This window comes from Podarcis liolepis (genome assembly GCF_965112155.1).
Source record: "Podarcis liolepis genome assembly, chromosome: 3".
In the NCBI taxonomy this organism is placed as follows: domain Eukaryota; kingdom Metazoa; phylum Chordata; class Lepidosauria; order Squamata; family Lacertidae; genus Podarcis; species Podarcis liolepis.
This window is the reverse complement of record NC_139557.1, coordinates 30392297-30410786: the sequence shown is the minus strand read 5'-3', so window position 1 is coordinate 30410786 and position 18490 is coordinate 30392297. Positions and strand designations below refer to the sequence as shown.

Sequence of the window (18490 nt, the reverse complement as noted above, 5' to 3'; positions counted from 1 at the left end):
TCAGTATTCAGGATTTCGTTCACGCCAATCAAACCCCAGCCTTTTCCTAGTCTTCCCACTCAGAGTCACTCAGCATCCAGCCATCACTGCACATACTGTATGGTCCTTCTCAGGGATATCTCTACATCTACATCTGTACCTTGCTATGCAGATGTGACGGAATCTACATTATGGCAAATTATTCACCCTTTTTGGTTTCACTTTAAGTGATAAAGTGCGCCAGGCATTTTTATAATCCCATGTAACTTGGAAGACATATTGGGGTGGTAGTGGCAGAGGAGCTGTAAGCAACATCTACATGGTGCATGTGATCAGTGCCGGATTTACATATAAGCTAAACAAGCTATAGCTTAGGCCCCTCCCTCTTGGGCCCCCCCAAAAAATTAAAGGGAAAAACCTGGATGTACATTTCCAAAATATAAGATAAAAAACAAATAAAATAAAACCTCCATACAGCAATAGTGTTTTGTGTTGTGTAGGCTACTGTGATGTTAATAATGGACCCCGCCTGCTAGCCTGCTCCCTAAAATATCACTGGTTTCCTCATTTCTATATATAGGGCGCCTATATTCTGCATGTGCAAATGGCTATAGATACCTATTAGGTCCATAAATTACCATATAGCATATATTCAACGCAAAAAACAGTGGCAATTTGTTGTCGACAAAGGACAGCTGGACATATAAAGGGCCCCATTACCTTCAGTAGCTTAGGGCCTCATCAAACCTAAATCCAGCCCTGCGTGTGATATATACATCAGCGGTGTTACAATGCCCAAATGCAGAATCTGGATTGAGCCATTTCTGACATAGAAGTCTAGATAAGCAAAACAAACAAACAAACAAAACCCCAGTGTATTCCCATCACCATAGCTGAGAGAACAAATTTACCGAATAAAGATTTTGTAAGTGAAATGGAATGCAGAGTATGGAATCCTGCTTTGCTATTGGATAGCCCTTTTGGAGCACGTATGGTCAGCCCTGAGATCAGGATAAGGGTCAGATCCAGGCCATTGCTCAATTAAAGCCTTTCAGCCTGTTTGTCAGGGCGCCTGGATTTTCTTCTAAAACAATTTCAGACTGTAAGGATTACCATTTTTAGAGATTAGCTGGACTATCTTTTTCATGTGTCAATTAAATGGGGGAAGGAGTAAGGGAAATCCTTCGTTCAGCTCTCTGCCCCTGGCCCCACTCATTCATGTTGAAGAATGCAGAAGAATGCTGCTATTTTAATGTGTGAATAACCGGGGGGGGGGGGGGGAGGCTAAAGACCTCTATTGAGTAAAGAATTTGCTTCTTGATATATACGGGTACTGTACCCAGCTCCCTAGCTTTTCAGTTCCAGTCTTTTGAAACCGACATGAGAGGAGATCCCATCATGGTACAAGTCATGTACATTGGTTTCCTGAGGTGCTTCCAGACTGTTGCTATTTGAGAGCTGGGAGATTCAATCAAAATTAGGTTGTGCAATTAAAATTGATTTGGTGCTTGGGAGCAACAAAGCCCCTCCCGCCCCAACTCACTTTTTGTGATTAGGAAGGCAAAGGACCTTCTTGGTGGTGGCGCCCGTCCTGTGGAATGCCCTCCCATCAGATGTCAAGGAAATAAACAACTACAGTGGTACCTCGGGTTAAGTATTTAATTCGTTCCGGAGGTCCGTTCTTAACCTGAAACTGTTCTTAACCTGAAGCACCACTTTAGCTAATGGGGCCTCCTCCTGCTGCTGCACTGCCAGAGCACGATTTCTGTTCTCAACCTGAAGCAAAGTTCTTAATCCGAGGTAATATTTCTGATATTTCTGCGGAGTCTGTAACCTGAAGCATATGTAACCTGAAGCGTATGTAACCCGAGGTACCACTGTATCTGACTTTTAGAAGACATCTGAAGGCAGCCCTGTTTAGGGAAGTTTTTAATGTTTGATGTTTTATCATGTTTTTAATATTCTGTTGGGAGCCATCCAGAGTGGCTGGGGGAACCCAGCCAGATGGGTGAAATAATAATAATAATAATAATAATAATAATAATAATAATAATAATAATAATAAATAAATAAATAAAAATAAAAATAAAATTGCACTTGGAAGCGTAGGGTAATACTTGATACAACATTGTATAATTCCCCCAGTGCAAACAAATAAAAAGGATTGCTCAATAAATAGCCAACACTGTCTAACCTCTGTGCAAACTTTGTGCAAACAAATCAGGACGAATGCTCAGCAAACTTGATTGTTTGCTGCTGAAGGCATACACACAATGCACACACCTAATGCCACCTTGGAAGGCCTATGCATTCATTTGCTGCTGGAAGAGCAGGGAAATGGGGACTTAGAGTTGTATCTAACACTGCGTTTTCACTTGGGCTGCAGACTTCAGTTTGCACAACAACAACAAAAATCCCTCTTCTCTTCTCTCCTGCTGTTCCCAACACTTCCTCCAAATTTATTCCAGATGGTTGGGGGACCCTCCAGAGCAGATTTTGGGGGAGCACAAGGAAAGGAAGGGGTACCGCCATTGGGATAAAACCCTTAGCATTTAGGTTTTAGATAGTAAGAAGGTGAATATTAGTTAGCCTGGCCAAGTCCATCATGAATCCTGTCCTAGGCTCCTGTACTGCTCTGCGCTCTTGTGGAATGATGAGTGGTCTGTGAATTTAATACCAGTAGCAATAATAAATACAGTGGTACCTCAGGTTAAGTACTTAATTCGTTCCGGAGGTCTGTTCTTAACCTGAAACTGTTCTTAACCTGAAGCAACACTTTAGCTAATGGGGCCTCTTGCTGCCGCTGTGCCGCCGGAGCACAATTTCTGTTCTCATCCTGAAGCAAAGTTCTTAACCCAAGGTACTATTTCTGGGTTAGCGGAGTCTGTAACCTGAAGCGTATGTAACCCGAGGTACCACTTTACACGTTCTTGCCCATTGATTTGTGTGTGAGGAATGCTCCTAAACTATCAGCAGTTGGGTGGGCAAATGCTTGGTGCCAAAGCAGGTAGAAATTTCTCAGGAGCCTAGCAACTATCTATTGCGTTACACAATACAGAAAAGGGTTGGATAGGGTCAGTAGATTGGTATCTCCCCCCCCCCACTTCTCTTACACACCTTGCAGGTAAAACCTGTTTAATAGGACCAAGGAAATGGAAAGATACAGGGTCAAATACCAGCATTTAAAGGCATCAAGGCCAAAGCAGCTATCTCAGCTAGTTGCAGATCGCAAACTCTCTGCATGTGATATTTTGAAATACGGCCACTTTTGTTCAAAATAGTTACCTTATCAGTAAAATAATACGTTTGTTTTTCTCTCTCTCTTCTTAGGTAACTCAAAGGGGTGGAGTGGAGGCCCAAACCTCACATGTCTGAGAGTAGGCAGAGCTGCAAAATACAAGTTTACATATTTAATTCAGCATTCCTTTTTCTTTTCCTGTTTTTCTTTTTAAGAAAAGAAACCTGACATGGATGCAAAACCGAGGTCTGAATTCCCCAGTGAGAATAATGAGAGGGAATGCTGGGAGAGAAGAATGCAATTGTATTAGGCTCCATCACAATGGGAGGTAAGCCCCGACCATTTATAAAAGGTAAATGCTGGCAGAACACAGGGGTTCTGGAGCACCACACTGCAGGTGTGATTTATGAGTCTAGGGACCGGCTATAAATCAACCCCTTTTGTTTTAAATGGTACTGTTTTGATGCAGTAGATCAATTTACATGCAGGGGGAAAGATGGGAAGGGCGGGGGGAGAGCACAGTACATTCAGCCCAGAGAACATTAGCGAATCATATTTACAATCAGCGGCAAATTTTCACAGCATGTATTCTGTTGAAGCACGGTGTAATGAGTGCTTCGACAATTTCGGGATTGACCTCTACCAGTCCAATCCCATGCATGCTTACTCAAAAGTAAACCCTACTGAGTTCCATGTGGCTTACTCCAAAGGAAATGCATATCTGTCAGAGCTGCTTCCAGATCCTAGCTCACAGAGGATCACGCTAGCCAGCGGTCACTTGTAAAAGTCTTTTATTGAGTTACAGTTTCCATTCTCAAGCTGCTGCGCGCAGCTCTACGTCTTAAGGGTCAGACCGGCGAAGCTCCGTCTGAGTCTCCGCCCCCTGTACACCAACATAATACCCTAGCCTTACTCCACCTTTTCCGCCTGACTGTTCTTCTCTGGGTCCCTCTGCCCCCCGGGGTCTCTTCCTTCCGGGATTCTTCTGACGCTGACCCCCCGGACCCTCCTGTCTCCTTGCGCCGGGCTTTAGGACCTGGCTCCCTTTCCGGGCTGCTTACTGCGCCACCTTCCTGTGCATTTGAACTTGGCGCGCCCGCCCAACCTTCCACTTTCCGTCTGACCGTTTCTTCGCTCCCCGATGGAGGTGTGGCCACTCCTGACTCGTGCCCTCCCTCCTGTTGTGAGCTGCCAGCGCTTGATACCTGGCGCCCTTCCTCTTCCCTGCTCTCTGTTGGTGACGCTGGTCCCGATTTCCAACTGCTCCCCTCTGAGCCCCCTCTGGCCCTTTCTTCCTGGGGTGTCCCCCTTGCCCTGGCCACTGGTGCTCCTTTCTGTGAATCTTCTGATTCACTGGAAAGACTCGGAGATCTCGGGTCGTCGTCATCACTCATCTTTTCTTCTGCCTCCTCCCCCTCGCTCTCTGTTTCCTCCCTTGCCCTCGCCTCTGCTCCTGAACCCCTGACAATATCGAACTGCAGCTGTAATGAAATTCTGCACATTTCAAAATGGCCTCCCTTCTGGAATCTGCAGGGCAGTTCACGTACTTGGTAGAATCACGGGATAAATATTTTTCCTGTGCCATTTTGGATTGTAGGTCAGGGATTGCATGTTTGAACTAAAACAAAAGACTACAGTGGTACCTTGGATGAAGTACTTAATTCGTTCCGGAGGTCCATTCTTAACCTGAAGCACCACTTTAGCTAATGGGGCCTCCTGCTGCCGCCGCGCCTCCGAAGCACGATTTCTGTTCTCATCCTGAAGCAAAGTTCTTAACCCAAGGTACTATTTCTGGGTTAGCGGAGTCTGTAACCTGAAGCGTCTGTAACCCGAGGTACCACTGTATTTGTAGAGCTAAAACTATCATGTGTGAGAGAAGGCTTTAGACCAGTCTTATCCCCAAAATGATTTTTTAAATGTGAATGCACAAACCAGGCTATCAAAGCTCCATCAGGTTTGGAGGAAAATACAGAAGCAGATAGAACAAGGTCACAGCATCTTAGCTGACAGGCTAAGAAGGGCTCTCTGGCTCAGACCTTGAAGAGCCACTGTTGGCAAGAGCACACCAGCCTCCCCCTGCCTTGTACATTGCTAGTGGTTGGGGACGAAGAGAGTTGGTGATAGGCAGAGATGCCAGCTTTTCCAGACGACTGAAGGGTCCCGACGTCCTGGTGTTATGTGTGCAACGTCATACAATACCCTGAGGTCGCACAATGTCCTGACATTGCACACGCGAGGTTGTGAGGACCCAGGGGGAGGAGCTGAATGCCCTCTGAATATTAAGGGGGTTTGCCCCCTAAAAAAAATTGGGAGGCCCAAAGTGCCTTGGCCCCCAGGAACCAGCACCTATGGAACAGGGGTCAGTAAGCTTTTTCAGCAGGGGGCCAGTGCACTGTCCTTCACACCTTGTGGGAGGCTGGACGATATTTTGAAAAAATAATAACTGAATGAATTCCTATGCCCCACAAATAACCCAGAGATGCATTTTAACTAAAAGCACACATTCTACTCATGTAAAAAACACCAGGCAGGCCCCACAAATACCCCAGACATGCATTTTAAATAAAAGGACACATTCTACTCATGTAAAAACACGCTGATTCCTGGACCGTACGTGGGCTGGATTTAGAAGGCGATTGGGCCAGCTCCGGCTCCTGGGCTTACCCATGGCCTATGGTGACAGGCCATTTGGAGTAGTGTTGGGGGGAAGCAAGGGTAGCTGCCCCAGGCTTCACACACGTACAAGGCTATCTTCCAAGGCAGTGGGTGGTCAGCGCAGATATAGATCTAGGAGCTGGATTTAATTTCAGTGCTCTGGGTTAATCCCAGACTCCATTGATTGGACTGCTGTCTTGAGCAGTCAGATCTTATTGACCTGTTGCTTGATCTACAGATTGGTTGAGTAACAAAATGTACAAAGTTAAGACCTACCAACCCTACCCTGTAAATTTTGCTCAATGTATTTGTGTACAGTATATACCAATCAAAATCAGCTTCTGAACCAAATGAGGAAATACAAATGTTTTAGCATAACAAGAACCTCCTGCCTGTTAGGAGAGGGGCAGATTACCCCCAACCTCTATCCACTTTCTTCAAGCCATTCATAATTTTATAAGTTTCTATCATTTCACCTCATATTTGCCTCTTCTCTAAACTCAAAAGTCCAAAGCGCTGCAACCATTCTTCATCGGGGAGTCACGCCATCCCTTCTGGTTGCCCTTTACTGAAGCTTTTCCCACTCTACAATATCCATTTTGAAGTAAGGCATCCAGAACGGTACACAGTATTCTGTAGATTTGTATAAGGGCATTATGATATTGGCAGTTTTGTTTTTCAATTCCCGACCTAATAATGTCTAGCATGCAATTTGTCTTTTTCAAAGCTGCCGTCCACTGGGTCGCCGTCTCCATTAAGCTGTTTGCTATGACCCCAAGGTCTTGTTCATGATCAGTCAACGCCAGTTGAGTGTATATGTGAAATTAAGATTTTTGTTGTTGTTGCCCCAACATCACTTTACACTTGTTTACATTGAATTGCATTTGCCACTGTTCTGCTCGTTCACTCAGTTTGGTGGGGTCCTTTAAGAGCTATTCACAATCCCTTTTTGTTCTAACCACCTTGAACAAGCAAACCTGGCAACCTAGCTGTCTACCCCAAGTGCAAATCATTTATGAACAAGCTCAAAAGCACAGACCCCAATACCGATCCTTAGGGGTCTTTTTAATGACAGAAGAGAGTGCCACTTAACATCCTAATGCAAGTAACACTTTCAGTTGCCAAATACATTTTGACCATACGGTCTTCCTCAGTGGCACATATTGATAGGTAAATTACATCCGTATGGTCGAAATGTGTTTGGCAATCGGAAGTGTTGTTTATATGCATTAGGCTGTTAAGATACACAATTATATGTAGCTGAGAGTAAAACTTGCCGTTTCTGAAGATCCTGGATTTTTATTTATTTTATTGTATTTTACTGATTTATGAATTTGTGTACCGGCCTTCACCCATCTCAGGGTGGTTCACAACATAAAAATACGACCTTAGAAACACAAAATGCATAATAAAAAATAAGAACGAAGCAAACCAATTGAAATATATTTGGAGTCGAGAGTGAATTTCATGCTCTTTATTCAGCTCATAGTGGTGAGGAGGAATGGAAGTTCCCCCAGAATGTCTGCTTTATATACATTATTTACACAATGGGCCCCACGTGATTGGCTAATTCCGGGATTCTCCTGTAGGCCAATCAGGTTGCGGATTCACTTCCACCTGGAGCTGGATTGGGTGGCTCCTGTGGACCAATCAGACTGCTGCATTCTGAATCCTATTGCTCTAGGACCAATCAGGCTGCTGCATTCTGAATCCTATTGCTCTAGGACCAATCAGACTCTGCATTTTGGATCCTATTCAACTCAGTACATAACACCAATAATCCCACAACACTTTTAAAAGGGTGTTGGATGTTAATCAGCCAAAGGCCTGGTTGAAGAGGAATGTTTTCGCCTGGCACCTAAAGTTGTATAATGAAGGCACCAGATGAACTTCCCTGGGGAGAGCATTCCACAAACAGGGAACCACCACAGAAAAGACCCGTTCTTGTGTTGCCACCTTCTGGACCCCTCGTGGATGAGGCACACGGAGAAGGGCCTCAGATGATGATCTCACAGGTCCCCCACCTCTGCTGAGGGGAAATGGTGCTGAAAGCCTAAAGCTTAGCAGCAAGTGATCTGACCACGACAAGGGGCTGATCCCCCACTTTCAGATCACGCTGTTCCCACCCAGCTGAGAAAACAAAGTCCAGAGTATGACCTGCCACATATTGTTTTGGAAAATGCAAATTATGCATGTCTGCCTTTAAATGCAAATTGAATAGATGGTAACCCACATTCCTACTTCCCAGTGCATTTTCCTGGCCCTTTCCTGATCTTTTGATCCGATAAGCAGGATTTTTCTTTTTGCACAGGACTGCGAAATCCACTATAATTGTACAACCTGAATTTGTCGCCATGTGATTGAATCCCAGGCAAAAATAGTGGTGGCCTAGAAGTATCCTTAGTTTTTGACCGTCTTAAAAGTTCCCACTGGGTTCAATGATGCTTAGTTCTAGATACATGACTGCAGTCTTAGATGGTATTCCAAAAAAAAAAAAAAAACTCTCTCTCTGTGTGTGTTTGTTTGTGTGTTTGTTCATGCTTAAATAAATCCAGACTTTTCTTAGCAACTTAGTAATGTTATTGCATATATACTTTAGTTCACCAACAAGAAGGGGTAAATGTCCTCTGACATGTTGTAGGCACTTTTAAGATACTGGACTTGGAACATACTAAACACTCCAATTCAAAAAGTTGATTGCCAAGAATTGAGAAGCGTCAAAAATGCTGCAGTCGAAGCATACGCTGGAACACAGTCCAATATATTGAAATAGTTGATCTCTCCACGATGCTACTTGCTCACAAATAGTCCAGTTGGTGGTAAGATGTGTACTTGCTTCATACAGCCAAAAGTAAGGGGAAATCCATCTGCTTGTATTTGAAATCAGCTCTCTAACCTGCTGTTGGTCAAACCCCACCCAGATGGTGCTACTCAGACGTATGCGCTCAAAAGATAATCTACGTTAAAGTTGTGGGTGTCTATTTTTATTTTTCATCTTGGTTAAATACCATGCAGCCAACGTACCCAACCTGCTCTACTCAGAAATCGTGACCAAAAAAAGAAAGGAAGAAAGAGAGATTAACTGGGAGTGGTGGAAACCATGCCTTTCTGCAGCTAAACATATACATTGGTACCTCGGGTTAAGAACTTAATTCCTTCTGGAGGTCCGTTCTTAACCTGAAACTGTTCTTAATCTGAAGCACCACTTTAGCTCTTTAGCTAATGGGGCCTCCCGCTGCCACTGCACCATTTCTGTTCTCATCCTGAAGCAAAGTTCTTAACCCAAGGTACTATTTCTAGGTTAGCGGAGTCTGTAACCTGAAGCGTATGTAACCTGAGGTACCACTGTACTATATGGTGAGAGCAGGGGGGTGGAATCTGTAGCCCTCCAGACTCCCATTGGTTTTGCAGATGGGTTGTAGCTCAGCGGTAGCACATTTGCCTTGTATTCCGAAGGTCTCAGGTTCAATTTCTGGCGTTTCCATGTAGGGCCGGGAGAGACTCCTGCCTGGAACCCGGGAGAGTGTAGACAATACTGGATTAAATGGACCAGCAGCCTCACTTGGTATAAGGCAACTTCCTGGCCCCAGCCAGCCGTGCCAATGGGAAGGGACTAGGGGCCAAGGTCCCTTCAGTTCCCTGAATAAAATATTTGAGGGGACTGGGCCCCCCAAGTTGATGGGCATTGCCATTCAAATGGTGTGCATGCACTGCATCATGTGATCAGTTATGCAGGGCAGGGCTTACCTAGGCCCCCCCAAATTTTTTTATTCAAGTTGGCACCCCTGGGAAGGCTTAATGAAAGTTGTGGTCTGGGTAGGGATGCCATATTCCCCAAAGTGAAAATCCAGACAAAGTTGTTGAGCTGGCAGCCACAGGTTTCCTCATCCCTGAAGTAGAGGATTCGAGCATCTCCCTGCCCTGAAAACAATGAGGAAAAATGCTCACGACGAAAAATGATAAAACTATTTATCAACGTTTGATCAATAAAATGCTAAGTAAAATCAGTAGGTTAAAGCAATGACAAAAAAGCTTTAAAATTCATTCTGTGCTCACTTATCAGGGAATAACAGTACAACCTTTTAAAGATAAGTACTAGTTTATATATGTTTACTCAGAAGTAAGTCCTGTTTTAGTCAATCTAGCTCACTCCCAGGTAAGTGTGCATTGCAACCTGTCACATTGGCAGGACTTCCCTCCAAGTAAAAGATTCATCACACTGGCCTGCAGATGGACAAATATTGCACCCAGAGCGAAGTAAATAAACTTCATTGCACATAGCCAAAGGCGTTTGCAAAAAAAAGAAGTATGTTCATACATACATAGTGGGGGAGGTGATTTTTTTCATGCAATCCAGGGCAGGCTGACGCAGATATGTGCCATCTAAATTATGAATTAAGCACGGGCCTTGATACTACACATAAATTATTGGCATGATTACACTGAAAGCCTTTGCAAGAACACACTGATATTTAAAAAGCAAAAGTCAAATCTCTCCCCCCCTCCCCTTCCTCCTGTAGTTTATGGTGCCAAAATGCTGCCACTAACTTGTACCGTTTACCTTTAAGAGAAGAGGTTTCTGCAGCGGGCATTTAGCTAGATCTGTACACCTACACGCTGCAGATGGTTTAGTTTTATAAGAGATGAAACTGCATTTGGTGGAACTGATTAAATATAAAAACACCACCATCTGCCATTTATTCTAATATAAAATGGTTTGGGCAGATGCTGACATCTTTCTAGATGATTGATTCATCTCTGACAAGTGAAGATTCTCAGAGGACTCCAGCTGCCCACTGCTCACACAATACCCGTTTTACAAGACGGAACGCCAATCAGAGCTGTTTGATTTGGATGGAGCAGGTGAATGAAGGGCACTTTAATAAACCAGCAGTGTCTGGGCTGCTCTCTCTCTCTGTGCGTTTTCCCCCCTCCTTCACTCCTGGCCCACATTTCACTGGGACGCTGTTTTACACAAATAGTACTAAAGCACAGCTATCCCAGCACAGCGATTATGGCAAAAAGAGCCAAGTTTTGGCACAGGCTGCTCCACTTTCCTCCTCTGCGTGGAAAATCGTCAGATTCCTTCTACATAGGCAGCTCGCTTTTAACGTTACATTTCAAAAAAAATAATGGGTGAGTGTTAAGTTTACATCAGGTTTCTGTTTAAAAAGCCTGCCTCGTTATTTATTAAGTATGACACTGGTGGCTTTGTAATAACTTGAGTAACAGATGTAGGCATTCTTTGTTTTAATAAGATCTGGATGCTCTCGACTGCTGCTTGATGCATGGGCCTCAGCACTGCACACTTGTATTCTCCACCCCTGTCATTCAGCCGGGACACTGAGATCCAGCCCCGAGGGCCTTCTGGCGGTTCCCTCACTGTGAGAAGTGAAGCTACAGGGAACCAGGCAGAGGGCCTTCTCGGTAGTGGCGCCCGCCCTGTGGAACGCCCTCCCATCAGATGTCAAGGAGATGAGCAACTCTATAGCCTTCAGAAGACATCTGAAGGCAGTCCTGTCTAGGGAAGCCTTTTAAGGTTTCATGTTTTACAGTGGTACCTTGGGTTACAGATGCTTCAGGTTACAGATGCTTCAGGTTACAGATCTGCTAACCCAGAAATAGTACCTCAGGTTAAGAACTTTGCTTCAGGATGAGAACAGAAATCATGTGGCGGCGGCGTGGCGGCAGCAGCAGCAGGAGGCCCCATTAGCTAAAGTGGTACCTCAGGTTAAGAACAGTTTCAGGTTAAGAACGGACCTCCAGAACGAATTAAGTTCTTAACCTGAGGTACCACTGTATTATGTTTTTATATATGCTGGAAGCTACCCAGAGTGGCGGGGACAACCTAGTCAGATGGATGGGATACAAATTTATCATCATCATCATCATGTTTCTTGAGTTATTAACAGAGCCCTAGAAAAACTCACCCCAATTCTCGCACTATTTATTAATTTTATCCAGCTATATCCAGCCTTTGCTTTGAGGATCTCAAGGTACATGCCCCCCTTTTATTCTCACCACAACCCTGTCAAGGTGGGTAAAGGAAAGAGATAGTGACTGGGCCCATATCACCAGAGAGCAGGGATGGGGAAGAAACTGGATTCAGTTTGCATTCCAAGGCAAACTTGCCTTATTTCCTCTTTTTTGAAACAAGACATAAACCAAAACAGACATCCTTCAGAATTTGCAGTTCTCCAAATTCTGCAATGCAGATCTCCAGACAAGTAATATGTAAAAAATAAATAAAAGCATATACGCTCGGGTGAAATGTGTGTAAAAAATGTAAATATTTGGAGAAAAATTGCAAAAACATGGGTATTAGGCAAAATTGCATTTGTGCATATTTGGAGAAAGTCACGCTAACATGCTGATGGATTCTTATGCAGACGGTCTTTAAAAAAAGAAGAAGAAGAAGCTGCAAATTGATGTGGAAGTGTAGAAAACCGAACTTAAGATTTGAAAGAAAAACCAAAGTGACAAGATTTGCACAACGCTACCAGAGAGCTTTATGGCTAAGTGGGAACTGGAAACTAGTTCTTGCCAGTCCTAACCCAACACTCATGTGGTGTGATGGGTTATTCTCATTTAATCCAGAAGTTTGCGTTGATGGTGAATATACAAACAATTAAAGGGTGATATTGCTGTCAGTACCTTGCATTGAAGCTAAGTTCGTGCAATCAGCTTTTACAGACAAAATCTTACCATGGGATGATCATGAAATTAATTTTTACATACTTTTTATTTTCACAGAATTATAGAGTCGTAGAACTGTAGAGTTGGAAGGATTTGTTCCTGCAGATGTAGTGGAGCAAAAAACAACAACTTCTCAAAACACACTTGACACTTTTTAAAGGAGTCCTTTCACACTTCACAACATGGGAATGTGGCGCAAATTATTTTTTATTTTCTTTATTAAATGTCTATACCGCCCTTCATCCAAGGATCACAGGGCGGTTCATAATATACCGTGTTTTTTGCTCTATAAGACTCACTTTTCCCCTCCTAAAAAGTAAGGGGAAATGTGTGTGCGTCTTATGGAGCGAATGCAGGCTGCGCAGCTCTCCCAGAAGTCAGAACAGCAAGAGGGATTCTGCTTTCACTGTGCGGCGATCCCTCTTGCTGTTCTGGCTTCTGAGAATCATAATATTTTTTTCCTCTTGTATTCCTCCTCCAAAAACTAGGTGCGTCTTGTGGTCTGGTGCATCTTATAGAGTGAAAAATACGGTAAAATGAATCAGCTGAACCAATCTGGTTCCTGCCTGTGTGTTTGCACTGCCTCACGCCTTGACCTCATGGTAAGCAGCAACAATTCACCCGCCAGGAGGTCAGGTAAGTGCCTCCGTTCCACCATCCTCTCTGCTGCTAGCTGTGGTGTCATCCCAGAAATTCTGTTGCTTGTTACACTGTAGTATTTTTGACACGGCTGGTGGTACCTAAAATGTTTTGCTGTAGATGAGTTCCCCAAATCAACCATGAATGCAAAAAGAACCGCAGTGCCGTAAAACAAACGGCAAGAGCCATACTAAGAAATTGCATTTTCCTGCAGCAGTGCCACTGTAAATTCTTTTATCAGTTCCCCTGTTAATTAGAATTGCTATGTGTTGTCTAACAATAGAAGATTTCATTATGCCTTCTTCAGTAATTATATATTTTAACTATAAAGTATAGCCTATAAATATCAGACAAAAACAAGCACCACCACCTTCTTTGGGTACAGTTAAGGTTGTAAATAGACATCCCTTTAGAACAAAACTACACGGTGTGAAAAACTGAAGCCAGCTACCAGCTTTGGATACTGAGGTGAAATTTAAAAGTTATCCTTACTACATTATGATGTGCTGGTATAGGAAATGAGCTGTAATGTTGGTTGACACATGTTTTGTTTGCCCTAGGTGAGTCTTCTGTAATGTACTTTCCTTCCCTGTTGTTAGTGACTTTCTTTAGAAAACCCCCTGGGATAGATACCACATAAACAATAGTTAACAATAAAATGGAAGTCAAGACTTCTGTTTCTGCAGAGCAGAGGTATGGTCCAGATATTGTTGGACTCCAACTCCCATCAGCCTCAGTCTGCATGGCCATTGGTCATGGACAGAGACAATGGTAATTGTTGTCCAACGACATCCAGAGGGTTCCATATTGGTTAACCTGGCCGTAGTGTCTGCCCTTTACAAATATGGCCACTCTGTTATGGCAGAGTCCCTCTGTGCCAGTACCTTGACTGAAACCACAGAGAAGAAGAAAGCTAGACTGTCTCCACATTACCAGCAGTGGAGGAAGCCGCTCGGGCGCCTGGGGTGGCGTGCCCAGGGGCAGGGCGAGCCACCTATAAGGCCTTCTCCCACTCAGTCGCCCTACAGCTGGGGGGAGGGGAGGCAGCGGGCAGACAGTTTGGGCAGCGTGGAGCCTGTGAGCACCCAAGCCACTGCGTCTCTCCCAGGAGAGATGCGTGGCTCGGGTGCTCTGCAGGCCCTGTGGTGAGTGCTGCCTGGCATTTTGTCACCCCCCTCAGTGGTGACACCCGGGGCGGACCGCAGCCACCACACCCCTTCCTCCGCCCCTGCACTTTACTGGCCATTCGTGTGCTGCGTATTCTGTTCTGATGGAGAAATATCTTTCTCCTGAACATAGGTGCCAACTCCCTGGGGTTCTGGGTGCCTGAGCAGCCACAAAATTCCCCATGAAGGGGCTGGGCACCCACAAATTTCGGTGCCAGGGCCATCCATGGTGTGTGGCACCCACAGCCCCAGGCACTCACGGTTGCAGGGCCAAGCTGGCACTCCTGCTCCTGAAAGTTTCTCCTCATAAACTTAAGGCAAATATTGCAATTACTATGTGAGCAAGATGGCAAACTGAGCGATCATGAAATTACTGGGCTTGATTCCAGAGGTGAAAAGCAAGAGAATGTCACCTGCACATGATATACAATGCCAATGAGAAAAGACATCACACGAGAACTCCCCACATCATGAGGTGAGTGTAATGTTAACGCTAAGCCTGAGAGAATACCGATACCAGGTCTAGGCCAAAGCCTTGTAGAAACATAATTTGTGGGTTTGGATTAGGTTCACAATAGTGCCGTAAAGTGGGCCTTGTGACTGGAAGAAGTCTCCTAGATAGGAACATTGGAAGCTGCCATAGACTGGACCACTGGTCCATTTAGTTCAGCATTGTCTACTGTGACTCTTAGCAGTTTTCCAGGATTTCAGATGGGGAGTCCCTCCTAGCTCTGCTTTGGAGATGCCTGAGATTGACCTTCTGCATGCAAAGCAGGTGCTATTTTTTCTGAGCTGCAGCCTTAAAGACAGGCAACCACTGTGACCACTACAATTTGAGGTGCTATAGTTGTTTCCTGCTCCATTTCCTGTTCCATTTGTCCGCTCAGCAGGTGGGGAAAGAACTGGAGGATGTGCAACAGCTTTGCATTTTCATACGCACACACACACACAATTTTTTTATTAAATTTTCTGTTTCACACTTTAGAATATTCATTTAGACAACCTTAAAATGTCAGCGACTTTCCTCCTCTCTTTCCATGGTTCATTTTGCATATCATATATCCCTGCATGTTTTACATAAGCTAAACCATTCCGTATTCCATTATTACAACCAACAAAACTTGTTTACACTGTTGAATTTATCTCAAGCCTGCCAAAGTTTCCAAATGTACACAATCTGCCCCCCATATATTCAATAAACATTTTCCAATTCCAATCTTCTTTAAATGTATGTTCTTCTTGTTCTCTTATTCTATATGTTAGGTCCGCAAGCTGCACATATTCCATCAGTTGCCATTCTTCTTTAGTTGGGACCTCACTTGTTTTCCATTTTTAGACTAACAAAACATGGACCGCAGTGGTGGCATACATAAATAACCTTGTTTGACACCTGGGAATTTCCAACGAAAAGGACTCTGGTTTCAACAGCTTTGCACTTTCTCATTGCTTTGAGCTAATGAAGGTAAACCATCTCTGAACTGATATTTGATGATCTTCCTAACTAATCAGGATAATTCTTGTTCTGTTTCACAGCCATTTTAATCTATTTTGACTAGATGGAGGGCCTTCATGAGATGGTCCATAGTATGTCTGAATATTAGATTTCCACTTTCCGGAACTTCCTCTTCTCCCCCTATAGAATGGTATATTAATGGTACATTTTGTGCATGCATCTCAGAAAGTATCTGTTAAGCTGTTTGAGATACAAAATAGAACACATGTTTGAAATACAAAATACAAATACACACAGTGTTTGGTTGAGTTATAGACTTATTTCAATACTTTCTTTTAAAAGAAATGATTAGCTATAGCTTACCTTTTGGATCCCAAGGTATTACTACTTGGATTAATTAAAGATACAGTGGTGCCTCGCAAGCCGAAATTAATCCGTTCCGTGAGTCTCTTCGTCTTGCGGTTTTTTCGTCTTGCGAAGCACGGCTATTAGCAGCTTAGCGGCTATTAGCGGCTTAGCGGCTATTAACGGCTTAGCGGCTTTAAGAAAAAGGAAACAAACTCGCAAGAACTCGCAAGACGTTTCGTCTTGCGAAGCAAGCCCATAGGGAAATTCGTCTTGCGAAGCGACTCAAAAAATGGAAAACCCTTTCGTCTAGCAAGTTTTTCGTCTTACGAGGCATTCGTCTTGCGGGGCACCACTGTATTGCAAAACAGCAGGACTGGTAAGAAATTCATTAATCATGCTGAAGGTAATATTGACTAAAACTGGCAAAATAAAAAGGCACCTGATCTTTGTAATGGGTTCAGCAAAGCATATAATGGATACACTGTCAAGTTTCGTTTGATTATATTAAGGGAAACAAAAGGCCAGGACTTTTCGAGATAACAGGAAACCCCTTATTGAATACTGGAATATGATACATAAGAAACCTAATGTGCAAAAGCATATTCTGTCAGTTATTTAATTAAACATTTGATTTGATCAGATATATACAGGATGAATTCATTATATTAAATATTTGGTTTTTTTTTATAAAAAAAACCCAACCCTTTCTTGAAACCAGTGAGCCTGGTCCCAGATTTTGAAAGAAGACTCTTTTCAGATTATTATTTTTTTAACCTCTTGTACCACATGAGCTTTTATATGCCTGTTGTCTTTGTCCATGGAGTTTTCTTGGCAGGGATACTGGAGTGCCTTTCCGGTTCCTGCTCCAGGTGGATCACGTTTGGTCAAAACTCTCCACTATGACCTGTCCATCTTGGGTGGCCCTGCACGGCATAGCTCATAGCTTCTCTGAGTTATTCAAGCCCCTTCGCCACGGCAAGGCAGTGATCCATGAAGGGAAAGATTGAGGGCACAAGGAGAAGGGGACGACAGAGAACGAGATGGTTGGACAGCGTTCTCGAAGCTACCAACATGAGTTTGACCAAACTGCGGGAGGCAGTGGAAGACAGGAGTGCCTGGTGTCCTCTGGTCCATGGGGTCATGAAGAGTCGGACACAACTAAACGACTAAACAACAACAAACCACATTAGCTAGGAGGAAGTAAGCCCCTCTGAGTTTTATGACACCAAAAACTGTCTATAGGATTATAAGACTGCAGGCATTAAAGCTTCAGTCCTCTTCAAATTTACCTGGGAGGAATTTCGATTGAACTCAGTGATTTTTACTTCTGAGTAGACATGCATAGGACTTCACTGCCAATAGTTATTATGACTTCCTTCTTAAATTTGTTGTTATGCAGAGGAGTGGTGGGAGGCACTGGGGAACCCCCAAGGGAAGAAGGCTCAGAGCCGGGGGATTGGCGGTGGGATGACGAGTGGTCAGAGGGAGAAGAGGGAACAGACTGGGAGGAGTCGGTGTTGGAAGCTGAAGAGGTAACAGGGTTTAGTGAGAAGGAAGAGTCTGTGGCAGAGAGCAGTCCAGAATCAGAGGCAGAAGTGGTGGCTGGAGAGGAGGGGGGCCAAGAGGGAGAGATGAGGCAGGCTGATGGAAATTGGACTCTAACAATATCTGGAGGGCCACGGTTTCCCCATCCATGTTCTAAATATTTTTTGTACACCCTGACTTCAAGTAGTCTAGTATTTCAGTAGTGTACTTAAATGTGAATTTGAATCTGCGTGTCCAAGTATTTATGGGCTCCAGCCCATAAAGAGTTATGGCCAGTTCAATGCAAAGCCACACTGCACATACAATTATATTAAGCATATAAGATACATAGTCCAGGGACAGAGCATGACAGGTTTGATCCCTGGCAGCATCTCCAGGTAAGGTTGGGAGAGACCCTTACCTGAAACCCTGGAGAGCTGCTGCCAGTCAGTGTTGACAATACTGGTTGAGATGGACTCTTCATTTGACTTGCTGTAAGCCAGCTTCCTAGCTATCTGCCTAAAGAGTACACCAGTTTGAGTGTGTGTGTGTGTCTGTGTGTAGGTGTAGGGGGGATATGGCCCATGGACAGGAAACAGGTCAGCCTTGTTATATAGCCTTTCTACCACAAAACAGTGGGACGCGGGTGGTGCTGCATTTCCATGCACTGCTCTGGTTTCGCCAGAAGCGGCTTAGTCATGCTGGTCACATGATCCGGAAGCTCTACACCGGCTCCCTCGGCCAATAAAGCAAGATGAGCGCCGCAACCCCAGAGTCGGTCACGACTAGACC

At 44.2% G+C, this 18490-nt stretch overlaps 1 long non-coding RNA gene across 3 annotated transcripts in view; it reads left to right on the top strand.

Moving 5' to 3' along the window:
- Nucleotides 1-12837, top strand: part of LOC310703440 — a 50942-nt gene extending 38105 nt beyond the window's left edge. For all 3 annotated transcript variants that reach the window (XR_014524116.1, XR_014524117.1, XR_014524118.1), the window contains 2 exons: nt 3433-3545; nt 12626-12837. This is a non-coding gene — a long non-coding RNA (uncharacterized lncRNA). The remainder of the gene's footprint in view (nt 1-3432; nt 3546-12625) is intronic.
- Nucleotides 12838-18490: the final 5653 nt, after the last annotated feature.